This window comes from Oryza glaberrima, chromosome 12, assembly GCF_000147395.1.
Source record: "Oryza glaberrima chromosome 12, OglaRS2, whole genome shotgun sequence".
NCBI lineage: Eukaryota > Viridiplantae > Streptophyta > Magnoliopsida > Poales > Poaceae > Oryza > Oryza glaberrima.
The window spans coordinates 8,507,637-8,520,762 of NC_068337.1; the positions used below are offsets into that span (position 1 = coordinate 8,507,637).

The 13,126-nt window shown below is 43.3% G+C and overlaps 1 non-coding gene across 1 annotated transcript; it reads left to right on the forward strand.

The window, feature by feature from the left end:
• The first annotated feature begins 1,455 nt into the window (after positions 1-1,455).
• LOC127758278 (small nucleolar RNA R71) lies at positions 1,456-1,562 on the forward strand. Its single transcript, XR_008013701.1, has one exon. It is a non-coding gene; the product is annotated as a small nucleolar RNA R71 (small nucleolar RNA).
• Positions 1,563-13,126: the final 11,564 nt, after the last annotated feature.

A 13,126-nucleotide genomic window follows, 5' to 3' on the forward strand; every position in this document is an offset into this window, starting at 1 on the left:
GTTCCCACATCAATGTTGCCTCCTGCGGTGCTAAGGAATGGACGCCCCAGGATAAGCGGCGTCTCCTTCCCCGTCTCCATGTCCAGCACCACGAAATCAACCGGGATGAAGAAATCCCGTATCTTGACTGGCACATCCTCCGCTATCCCCGCAGGGTAACGAACTGATGAATCAGCCAGTTGGAGGCGCATCGGTGTTGGTGCCAACACCGTGAAGTTGAGTTTGTCGAAGACGTCTTTTGGCATGACGCTGACGCTAACTCTAAGATCGCACAAGGCCTGGTCGAATTGTTGTGCCCCGATCGAGCAGGTGATCGTGGGACACCCCGGATCTTTCTTCTTTTCTGGGAGTTTGTGGAGTATCAGGTTGCTGCAATGTTCCGTCAGCTTGACCACCTCCGTTGTTGGGAGCGGTCTCTTGTTGTTGATTATGTCCTTGAGATAATGGGCGTATGTCGGCACTTGCATAGCGTCCAACAACGGCACGTTAATGTGAATCTTCTGGATTACTTCAACAAAACGAGCAAACTGCTCGTCTACTGACGATTTCCTAATCCGTTGGGGAAATGGCAGCAGCCGTGTGTCGTAGTACTCCTGCGGCACTGTCTTTTCTGGCTGAATATCCTTATCAGCTGAGTCATTAGATGGCGTTTCTTTTGACATCCCATTGGTTCCTGCAGGGTTAGGATACGGCGGATCATGAGTGGACTTACCTCCCCTTGTCGTGATCGCCTTGACATTTTCAATGGAGGAGTCGGGTTGGCTCGGAATCCTCCCAGATTCATTTGCAGGGACTAAAGATGCTAACTGAGCTAACTGGGTTTCTATCATTTTATTGAAGCTTAGTTGGTTCTGAAATGTGGAAGCAAAGCCATCTAATTTGACATTTATGTTCTCTAGGATCTTATCATTGGCAATAAGCTTTTTGCTTAGCACATCGGTGCTTTTAGCTTGCGCAAAAACAAGATCCTTCAAGGGGGGCTGGTTAGAGAAGTTACCGTTATTGTTACCTCCTTGATAATATGGGCGTGGTTGGTTCCACCCCTAACCTCCTTGTGGATGGTACCCGTTGTTGTTGCCCATGTACATCGCCTCCTCACGGGTTTCTGGGCAGTCGTTCCCAGAATGACCCGTGCCGCCGCAGACCTCACATGTGATGTGAGAGTCCAAGGCCTTGACGGTGCCTTGTGGCCTTTTCTCGTGTTCGTCCAAACGTTTCATGAGGAGGTCCAGCTTAGCAGCAAGTAATTCCGTTTCCTTGACAGTGTGCATGCCTCGCTGACGGGTCTGGAGTCGTTCCTCGCTACAACCCATATTGGAGACCATCTTCTCTATTAATTCAACGGCTCCTTAAACCGTTTTAGAGAAGAAGGCTCCTCCAGCTGCCGCGTCTAGGTGATCGTGGGACATCGGGGTGAGTCCATTGTAAAAATTCTGCAGGATCAGCCAGTCGTCCATCCCATGATGAGGACAGGCGGCCATGTACTCCTGTAGTCGTTCCCATGCTTCCGGAATACACTCGTCCCTTGTCTGCTAGAAACTGGAAATCCTTCCACGAAGAGCATTGGTTTTGCCCATCGGGAAGAATTTCGAGAGGAATGCCGTAGAGCATTTGTCCTAGGTGTTGATAGCAGCACGGTTGGCATAGAACCACTGTTTAGCTCTCCTGAGAAGAGAGAACGGAAACAGTCGCAGCCTGACGGCGTCGGGACTGACGCCCTTGATAGTGTACGTGCTACAAATCTCCAGGAACTGTTGCAAATGAGCATTAGCATCCTCATTAGGCTTGCCACAGAACGGGCTAGCCTGCGCCATCGTGATAAGGCTGGAGTTCAAGTCAAAATCCACGTCTCCTGTGTTGACTTGCGGCCCAGTGGCCACATTGTCAGTAGAGGGAGCAACGAACTCGCGAAGAGTCTTGCTGGCCATTGTCTTGAAGGTCGGTGGCACTGGTACGGCTGGTTTCTTTGTCGGTAGAGTTTTCTACGGAGCAACGACTCGCGACCTGACGCTCCGGAAGAAAGCTTCTAGATTTTGTTTTAAGTTTTCCGGCAAGTTGAAACCAGTCATGCACTACCCTGTTTTCACAACAAAAAGTGAAAACAACCAAGGTTAGCCTGCAAAGGAAATGATTATACAGTGGTAAATATAAAGTATTAGTTCAAGTAATCTCTATTATGAATCTTCCCCGGCAACGGTGCTAGAAATGCTTGTAGGTATTTCTTAATGACATTACTAGAAATATAATTCTCAGCAATGGCGCAGAAATACTTCTAGTATATTATGGTTACAGAGTTCATCCGCAAGCGCACAGATATACCATTGTAGCATTTCACCCGAGAGTATTCCAAGGGTGTCGTATTTATTTTATCCCATGGGAAGATCATGTAGAGAGAACTCAACTAGTAATTTATATATTATTTGTGATAATCATATTCTAAGCAGGGGTTAAGATAATCCAAGGGTAGAGTGACACGCAAGTATTAACTACTCATCCTCATAATATATCATCTAAGCTAAGTGGAAAGAAAAGAGAAAGAAAATCTATTCCTATACTTCTAATATACACAGTATACATACATTTTAATTAATTGATATACTAGCTAATAGCCTCTATCCGATGCCCTCCTGGTACTTCGAGAAGCCACCCCTGATTGCCGAGTTCCTTACGACAGCCTTTCATGACCAAACAACCGGTGCTAAATACGGAGAAATACCCTCCCCAAGAAATTAACTTAGGATTATATATAGGCGCGGAGGAATACCCGTACTGAGCTGTCATCATCAGTGGCCTACCTCTCATCCGCAATATATAACCCCAAATAATGATATCCCGTAATCTAGACACTACGTCTAAACTACCAGATACTACTCTAATATCATCGTCACGACATAGAGTAATTGCATAAGCAAACATTATACCCGCACCAAAGCATCTCCCAGATAAGCTAGCTGTATATTCAGTATAACATGAACATAATGTAAAGTAGGTACTCATATACTCGGAAAGTATTTCAATACCATAAATGTATATAGAAGAGTATTCTAATAAAAGTACAAAGCTTACAAAAGAGGAAAGGAAAGCTGCTAGAGCCATACCCGAACTCTTCCGAAGGCTTCCGGACTCCTGATTCCTATTCTAATTCTATTCCACCAGCTAGATACTACTAAACTAAACTTGAGAGAAATGACAGAGCTATTGCTTGAGGTGTGTGAGTGAAGTGAGAAGGTGAGAGGTTTATATAGCCTCCCAATGACGGTTGTGACGGTTGGAATGGTCGGAAATACCCTCCAACCATCATTGGGAGCTAATCCACACCGTCCAGAAGAAACCCTGCATCCAGCGGCGTTGAGGGAGGTTCGACTGAACCCCCTGGTTCGGCCGAACCTGGGGCCGGCCCAACCAGCCCATGGTTTGGCTGGTGGCCTCCTCTGTTGTTCTTCTCCGCAGACTTGTGAATTTCGGCCCAATTTATCATGTCAATTCTGAGTTCTTGGCCTATTCACACACAAGTCTGGTTCTCGACATCGTCCGATTGATTTATCGTCTGAGTTAATGTCGATTCTCCTCCACTTTAGTGTCATTCCCTACAAGAGGTTAGTATACCTAATACTAGTGGAAGTTTATTATTCTAACAGATATATGCATTGCAAGCATCACTAGTTCTCTCCTAGTTTAGTAATATTGACGGTCGAAACTGATCGATAACGACCGTCAACACAGGATATCATTTGTACAACTGCCATAAACTAACCATTCCCCTGCAGACCATAGAAGAATCTCGTGCAGGTGGAGCAAACAGGGAGACGCGCAACATGGCAAAGAACGAACAAGAAAGTTCATCATCCTTAACACCCGTGCAGATGTATGAGGAAGGTTGGGCACTAACTAGGGATGCACCCAGAGGGACCCAAGCTCCACGCCGCAGCATCGGAGTCTAAAACTGGGCGAGTGCCAGTGAGGACCGATGGCATGCGTCTCATGACATACATTGGGGGATAACCAACCTCCCAGATCAAGTGGTGTGCCTCCATCTCCTAGTGAATGGCGCTCGAGTTCCTCTTGTTGGGACTTAGGTGAAATCACTAGAAGAATGGATACCCTTGATGTGCAAACGGGGGAGATCCAGTACAACCTCACGGAACACATATGTCAAACGCTAGAATTGCAACAATCTGCTAATGCTCAGTTCGCCAACTTCAACAAAATGATGCAGCAACAGCACGATGACCTTCAAGCGTACTTCCTCTTCCAGGGGTTCAATCATTATCAAAGACCCTAAGCGAAAGCCAAGCTTGAGGTGGGGAGACATCTCTCCCCCCACTAAGGTAACTTGTATCACATTGCATATTTCCCTTTCCAATTGCATATTTGCTTTACAATTGCATCTTATAAACTGAAAACAACATAAAAATTTGCAAACTAGAAAATACTAAAAAGATAGGATAGGTTTGAGTCATGCTAGGTAAGATAAGCTAGTTCTCTTTGTAGAAATGATGAATAGTTGCTCTGTTTTATATCTCTTATATATGGGTTCGTGGTAAGTGCTCTCTCAAAGGTTAAATATAAGTAGGCAACAATTATCTGGGAATCTGAGGTAAATGAGCTGCACTTGCTGATCTGAGTCTAAGTTGTTGTAAGATATGAGATAGTAAATAAGAGTTGCTATGACCCTGATACTAGTTTGACTTGAATTTCGGATGTTTTGTTTTTCAAAATAATAAAATTGAGAGTTGCTCATTTAATATAAATTCCTACCAAAGCCAAAATTGTGCCATCATGATTAAACCATATACATTTTGGTTTCTTGCCATTCCATTGAACTTTGTCAAACTCTTGAGACTTGTGTAGATACTTCTCATGCTCTATGATCAAGATCATACACCCACATATATGCACATGCTAAACTCCTACACTGGGAGCCAAGCAAATATTCCATTCCACTCCATTTCCATATTACCACCTAAATAAATTATCCATGCTTTCATGAGCTTTCTTCTCCTAAAAAGAAAAGTCCTTTCAAAAAAAAAAGAGAAGGAGGGAAAGGCATGGTTATGAAAAGAGAAAAAATAAAGTTACGCTCTCACAAGCATGAGCATGATGTTGAAAAAAAATGTAGCCGTGCCCTCTCCTAATCAATAAAAGAAGGATTTTTTGGGAGAAGAAAGTAAGCACAAAGGAGAAGCATTTTCTTTATTTTTCCTCATGTGCCATTTCCACCATATACCACACACACTTTGCACGATCTTGATCTTAAGTATGTTTAGTTATCTGCTTTAGTCTAAGTTTTTGACTTAGTAATAAATGAGAATGCAAGTATGCCATGTTTAATCCCTACCGAGCTCCACATATCAAACCTTAGAGTAGGAATCAAAAAGGCAACATTTGGTGAGGAATTCAAAGTGATACACTTAGAGAGACTGAGTGAATCATTTGAGGAACATGAGTTTCTTTTGCAAAATCATTTGAAAACTTCTGGAATTAGAGTTGGATAAATATCGGGTGATTGGTGCTTTAATTGTTGTTCTGTCTTTCAACCGCCTAAGGCAAGGAGAAGCAGTGTCTCGTGGGAATCAGGGGTAAGGGTAAGCCACCGTGCCAAAGATTATTTAATCTGAGAGAGAGTACATATACCTTGCACATGTATCTTTGAGATATACAGCATAGTAGCAACTCCTGATCAACAACCAAGTTTTTGTTTCCTTTCGTCCTTCACTCGAGACGAGCAAAGGTTCAAGCTTGGGGGGTTTTGTTGACGGTCGTTATTGACCAATTTCGACCGTCAATATTACCAAAATAAAGGAGAGCTAGTGATGCTTGCAATGCATAAACATGTTAGAATAATAATATTCCACTAGTATTAGGTATACTAACCTTTTGCAGAGAATAACAATAAAGTGGAGGAGAATCGACATCAACACATATGATAAATCAATCGGATGATGTCGAGAATCAGGCCAAAATTCACAAGTCTACGAAGTGAAGCAGCGGAGGAGGCCACCAGCCAAAATGTGGGCTGGTTGGGCCGGCCCACCCAGGTTCGGCCGAACCTGCTGTGAAGTCGTTGGATGCAGGGTTTGGATGGACGGTGTGGATTGCTTCCCTATGGCGGTTGGGGGTATTACCGACCTTTCCAACTACCATAACCGTCATTACCTGCCTATTTAAGGAGTTCACTCTCTTCACTTCAACACACACCTCAAGCAAGAGCTCTCTCATTTCTCTCAAGTTTAGTTTAGTAGTATCTAGCTGGTGGAATAGGAATATAGTAGAAATCAGGAGTCCGGAAGCCTTTGGAATAGTTCGGGTATGGCTCTAGTAGCTTTCCTTTCCTCTTTTGTAAGCTTTGTACTTTATTTAGAATACTCTTCTTTATACATTTGTGGTATTGAAATACTTTCCGAGTATATGGATGCCTACTTTACATTATGTTCTTGTTATACTGAATATACGGCTAGCTTATCTGGGAGATGCTTTGGTGCGGGTATAATATTTGCTTATGAAATTACTCTATGTCATGATGATGATATTACACTACAAGAAATATGACCTTCTGTGAAGAATTCCTCGTGACATCGGAGCTATTCGTCATTAGCACATTCCATTTTATGACGATTAGTATGAGATGGAGTGGCTTAGTGACGAAAAAAATGTGTTCATCGTTGCCAACTAGAAATCGTCATAAATTATTTCAATGGGACATCGTGACGAATATTAACTTGTCATAAGGGGCACAAAGCAAACGTCATAAATATATATAATGCATTTCTAGAAAAATATACTCCATCTATCCCATAATATAAGGCGTGGTTACTATAAGATTTGTAGCAACAAAATTATAACCATATGAAAGTAAATTTAAATGTCAATCTAATGATATAATTTTTAACAATTAAAATTCATTTCATATTATACTAAGTGTTGGTCAAATGTTTAAAAGTTGAATCTTAAAATGTGTGCTCGTCTTATATTATGAGATGGAGGGAGTATTAAAAGTTAAAGCAATTTAATTGTCACGCCCGGAAATTCACTAATAATTTCCGAACTAATTTGTGCATAAAATCCTCGTCCAGGAATCAGCCGAGGTACACAAACTGACAATTTAATATACAAATCCATCATAATAATAACGTTACATACTTACAAAAGAAAAGAAAAACAACAGCAGCGGAATGACGGTCTAGCGATGGCTTCAGCTCCACTCCCACAGGCAACTCAACTGGGGTATAAGCCAAACGTCTTCTCCTTCTGGATCCTTTTTCTTCAACTGAGGTTGATTGATTATTGTAAGAATGAGCATATGACATACTCAACAAGCCACACAGCAAATATACAAGTGCACAAGGATACCAAAGGATGGCATAAAATAGGCTCATTTGCAAAAGCAGCATTTAGCAAAACATTTAAGAGAAGTAAAACAGTGGAGTAATTAATCAGAAATTTTAATCAACACTGAACAGCACACCCATGCTGCACAGGCCCAACCATCCTGAACAACCATACCCGGCTGTACAGATCTAACTCCAAACCAGGAGCTAAGCAAATTATTACCAGTTATAGCATCAATAATTATTGTGAGAGGCGTGAGACTAATCACAAAAAACATTGCTCAACTCGCCCATAACCGCGGGCACGGCTATTCGAATAGTTTTACTCTGGCCAGAGGTGTACCACTGTACCCACAAGACACAGCCTCAACATCATGTCTACCATGCGTCGCGATACTGGAAAGTACCCGAATAGAGGCTGTGACAATACCCCCTGCACAACATAACTCACCACAGTGCACCATTCCTGGATCATAATCACCCCCTCTATAAATATAACTAGAGGCATGGACTCCCCAGCGACCCCCACGGACTTCTCACTGCTTCTCAGTCTGGTGCCCCGCAATGAATCATGCTATACAAAAGGTAAAGCCGTTGCCCACGCTGGCTTGTAGTTGGCACGGTTAATGTCTCACAACAGTAGCTCGCGAACCGGTCCTTAATTTTCATGAGCACGACCTTCAAAACCATGTGCTCACAACCCACCTTAATCCAGTTTTAATTATCAATTAATTAACATAACACGATTAACCATCGTGAGCTACCATTAAATATAACCATAAGTGATAGTGTAACATTAGTTATCCCAATTATGTGATAATGTTTCTAAGCATGGATAAGAAATTATATATATATATATATATAGCATTTAGCTGAACCAAACCAATATATAAGGTTCTAGCTAATCAAATTATAACCCGTAGGAAAATAAAGTCATCTTCGGCCATTAATTAATTGGGAAAGGCTCATCACCCGATGACATTCGAGAATAATGCATAAGTTGAATCAAACAATAGCTTTAAACGGGTTCAACATGCTCAAAGGATTGTTTGGGATCTGTGTGACTTGCCTTGATCTTCCGCAAACACTTCTGAACCTTCCTCAACGAAAACGCTCCCCTCCGGAACGTCGGAAACTAAAGCGAAAGAACAAAATTAACAAAACAGTACAAAAACAAGCATAAACAGTATATGTGGATATTTTTAACATGTAGATCTAGATTTTAGATGAATTTAGCAACTTGAACCACTCGAATCCGAGTTACGATGATTTAGTTATGAATTTCCGAAGATTTAATCTATTAAAAAAAACTGAAAAAGAGGAGATGATGACGTCATGATGACGTCATCGACGGCAGCCACGGCACGGGTGGCGACCTCGCCGGAGCTAGGGTGGTTGGCCGGACTTTTGGAGGACACCTACGCGTAGAGGACAACATTGCGAACTCAATGGTGCTCACCGATACGACAAACGACGACGGACAACGGCCGGCGGCGAGGTGGACGGCGGCTTCGGTCGGCGGTGGCGCCGGAGCTGCGATGGTCGGCGGCTTCGGGGGACAGGCGGCCGGGCTTCTCCACCCTCCCGCGCACCTAACGGTGGTGACGGCGACCGGCGGCGACGACGGAGGCGGCGGCGCGACGCGGTTGGAGCTCGGCCGGCGACGATGGCGGGGTGGAGCACGTGGCGGCGGCGCTACGAGGCACGGGAGATCACGGGAGAGGGGGCAAACGAAAGAGGAGGACTAGGGGGTCCTATTTATAGCCTTGGATCGAAGAGATCGGACTCCTCCCGCAAGAAATCGCTCCGGGAAATCAAAAACTCGGTTTTGGAGATAAACTCAAAACGAGTTCGATTCGGATAAAATACTCAACGATTTGCTCCGATTTTTGGGGGTAAGGATAGAGGAAGAGGAGAGGATCAAAACCCCTCAAACAATCGGAAGAAAAGGGGAGAGATTGGGGAGGAAACGGCGCGGCAAAGCGGCGCGGCAAGGAGACTCGGCTCGGCTACAGCCGGCGGCTGGAGCTGGAAGATGAACAGTAGCGGGGGAGGCAAAGTAGACTTTTCCGACTGGGCTGAGAGGAGAGGAGGCGGCTCGGGTTGGGCCGGCGTGGGCTGCACAGCACGCGCGCGAGGAGGGAGAGAAGAGGAAGGAATGGGCCGAAAATGGCCCAAGCTGAGGAGGAGGATTATTATTACTTTTCCAATTAAAATAATCACTGAAATGATCTTTGAATTGTTAAAAATACTTCCAATGCTCAAATAATTTCAAGAAAAATCCTGAACATACTTGGACACTCAAAGTACTTAAAAAAATTATAATGAGACCATTTAATGATTAATTTAATATGTGGATAATTACTGAAATGTTCTTTGTATGATTAAAATTAGGAATTGAGCTCCGAAAAATCTGAGAAAATTCCAGAGAGTATAATTAACCATGGAGAATTTAATAAAAATTAAATCCATCCATGCTTTATATTTAGGAAATTTTATTTCCCACATTTAACTTCACTTGTAAATTAATGAACATTTAATATAAATTCTAATAATAATTTATTAAATAATTTAGAAATCCTAAGACGAAAATCAGGATGTGACATTAATCAAGTGAATAAATGAGGAAAATAAAATTTTCCTGCAAAAATTATGGCCGGAAATATTTTTTTTAATATTCTACGTGGTCTAAATTATTCTCTGAAAATTTCTGTGAATTTTCAAAGCTCAATAACTAATTTTAATTGTGAGTGAGCAAATTTGAGTTATGCTATCAGTGCTATTTCAATAGTGAGTGAGCAGCAATACAAGGAAGATGGCTAAATGATTTGTACCTGGAGGACTTCTTGATTTTCGGCATGGGATGACTGGATGTTTTCTTCTTCGGGTTAGCTTGCCTTGCTGGTTTTCCAGTCATCCCCTTGCTACCAGCTTTTTCAGAGTCATCATTTTCATCGTCGCTCAGAACTAATTTCCTCTTGCGGAAGTCTAATTGGTTGGCCGATTGAGTGGTGCTGGGTTGAGAGTCAGACCAGATTTTTGGTCCTCCGCCAGCTTGACCAGTTTGCCGACGGGGTGAGCGGCGTTGAGCAGTTGGAGGGTCTGACTTCATCAAGGCGAATTCCTAGGCATGATGATTCAAGTTTTCCATCAACTTTGTAGATGATAAAAGCATGCTTTTGAGAAAGGTTGAAATTTTAAATACATACCAGTGGAGGGGGGTTGAAGGCACTGTATGGCACCATTGGCAGCAAGTGCGAATAGCTTACTACGATTGCATTTGAGAAGATCTTATACATTCTCTCCTTCATAACCTTGAATTCAAGAGATTCAGGATCTTCACGGTTGGGGTCATGCTTGCCGTCGAATTCAAAGGCCGTGCGAGATCTTTCTTTGATTGGGGCTAGCCGGCTCTTGATAAAATGTCGGGTGATCTGTTCTCCTTGCAGACCTTGCTCCTTTAGTTTCAGCATACGGTCCATCAGGGCAAGTGCCTGAGCGGCTTCCTCTCGAAGTGAGTTCCAAGTGTCCTGATAAACTGGAGGAAGACAGGAGTACTCGGGGAGTGCAGGCTCGGGGTTTTGTACATAGAACCAATTTTCATGCCAGCCTTTGTTTGAGGTTTTGAAGGGCATGGAGAAATACTTTTGGCTCAGAGTTCCCCGCAGTTGAAATCCAGCTCCCCCAACTACGCATGGCTTGTTCTTGTTCGGTTGGGGTTTGAGGAAGAAGATGCGGCGAAATAGTGCAAAATGTGGTCTGACGCCCAAAAAAGCATCGCATGTATGTATGAAGTTGGCGATATGAACTATGGAATTCGGGTTTAGGTGATGCAAACTAATTCCATAGAACTCTAATATCCCCCGAAAGAATCTTGAGGTTGGAAGAGAAAATCCGCCATAGAAGAAATGAGAAAATACCACGACTTCATATGTGTCAGGGGTCGGGAATGCTTCGCTGAACGCCGGACGCCATCCAATGATCTCCTTCGCCGGAAGATCACCATGTGCTACCATTTCCTTCAAGCTTTCCTCCGTGACGTCGGAGGGCGCCCATTGGCTCTCTAAGCTTTCTCTCTCCTCCAACATGGATGCGAATTGGGTGATGCGATTTGCTTTGGAAATGGCTGAGAATGGATGGGGGATCGATGCGGTGGATGCGCGATGGTTTTTGTGGAATTTTGGAAGGTGGATTTGAGCGAATTGGAGAACCCTAGTTCCGCCGGAGTGGTTTTGCACTGTAGTGGGAAATGGGGAAAGTGGCGAGAGTCTCGGCGGGGAAGACGAAACGACGCTCTGACTTCGGCGTTTATTTCTCTAGGGTATCGGGAGTGCTAATGGGCCTGGGCCTATACAGTACTTCAGCCCAATTCTGTTATCGGCGTGGCTAAGTTGTGATCCGTAGGGACTTAGGCATTTTTGCTTCGGCAATTTTTGCTCACAACAGTATGGCCTAATGCTGTTAAAATCCTTTGTGATGCAGTTAGATGATTCCTTGGAATTACTACGATGCAAATAAAAAAAGGTACCCGACAAAAAGGTGTTATACTTCTTTTGTAAGCCTTTTTAGGCTGCAAAGGCTGTTTGGGTTTTGTTGAGATGATTGGTTTTTGAACAGTCATTCTCTCGGCATGTTATATGCTTATTTTTTATTATGGCGTGAGTATAGCCTAGGCTATTTTGACTCATTAATTGTCGTGATATCATATTTATACCACATTTGATGGATCTTTGAGAGTTTTTACTCAGATTCTTGTCATATGTGCTGATTTATGGACCTTTGGAGTATTTTTTACTCGGGCCTCTTTATGTCTTCATTTTTGGTATATTAAAGCTAAAGCAGTCGGCTGGATGTTTTATTAAGCGCTGCATATGCTTAGCTATATGATACTCTGGATGATACGGTTGTAAAACCACTCGGATGGATGTTATTTGCACTTTGACTATATGTTTAGCTTTTAGCTACTCACATAGTCGGGGGCTACACCTAATTAGGTGCATCTATTCGATGCACCTGATTATTTATTTTTAGTCCTTCACAATCTTTGATTTTGGTACTCGGGAGATCAATGCAGAAGAAATTGAAGCACTCGGATTATCATTTTGTGCTACAAGAAAAGACTATTTCGTCGACTGTAAAGGTCTCAGAGGCTACTGTGGAGATTATGGATACCCCATACCTACACGGCATGTATAGTCCGACTGGGTATGGGGTGCCATGTATAGATAGAATATCTTTAAGAGGACTCGGGTTAAATTCTAAACTTGTATGTCAAGGAAGTACCTGAGATCCTAGTCGGTTACGATTGTATTTTATCTGTAATTACATATTCCGTTAGGGATATGAACTGTATTTTGTAATATGGACCCCTTCCCCTATATATGGAGGGGTCCGGGTGTCTCTAGGGGCACGATTTTTCACCTAGATCATACGATCAATAATACTCTCGGCGGATCAATCCCCAGACAGGAGTAGGGTATTACTTCTTGATTAAGAAGGCCTGAACCTGTACAAAATTCCTTGTCTCTAAACCTATCCACTTTTCCAGCTTGATAGCCACCCCCTTTTCGTATTGCGGAAATCTTGTTTCGACACTGAGCCACTTCGCCCGAGCTTCATCAACCTCTGTAGATCAAGAATCCCGAAGGAACCGACGCGAGGTGGACCACGGAGGGAGATCCTCTTCTTCTTCCCCAACTCCGGCCGCCGACGCCATTCCTTTCTTTCTCCTTCTCTGGTGAGCTTCGGTGCAAATATTTTTCGCCTAGAGCTACCACCCTCTCTATGCAGTAGAAGCC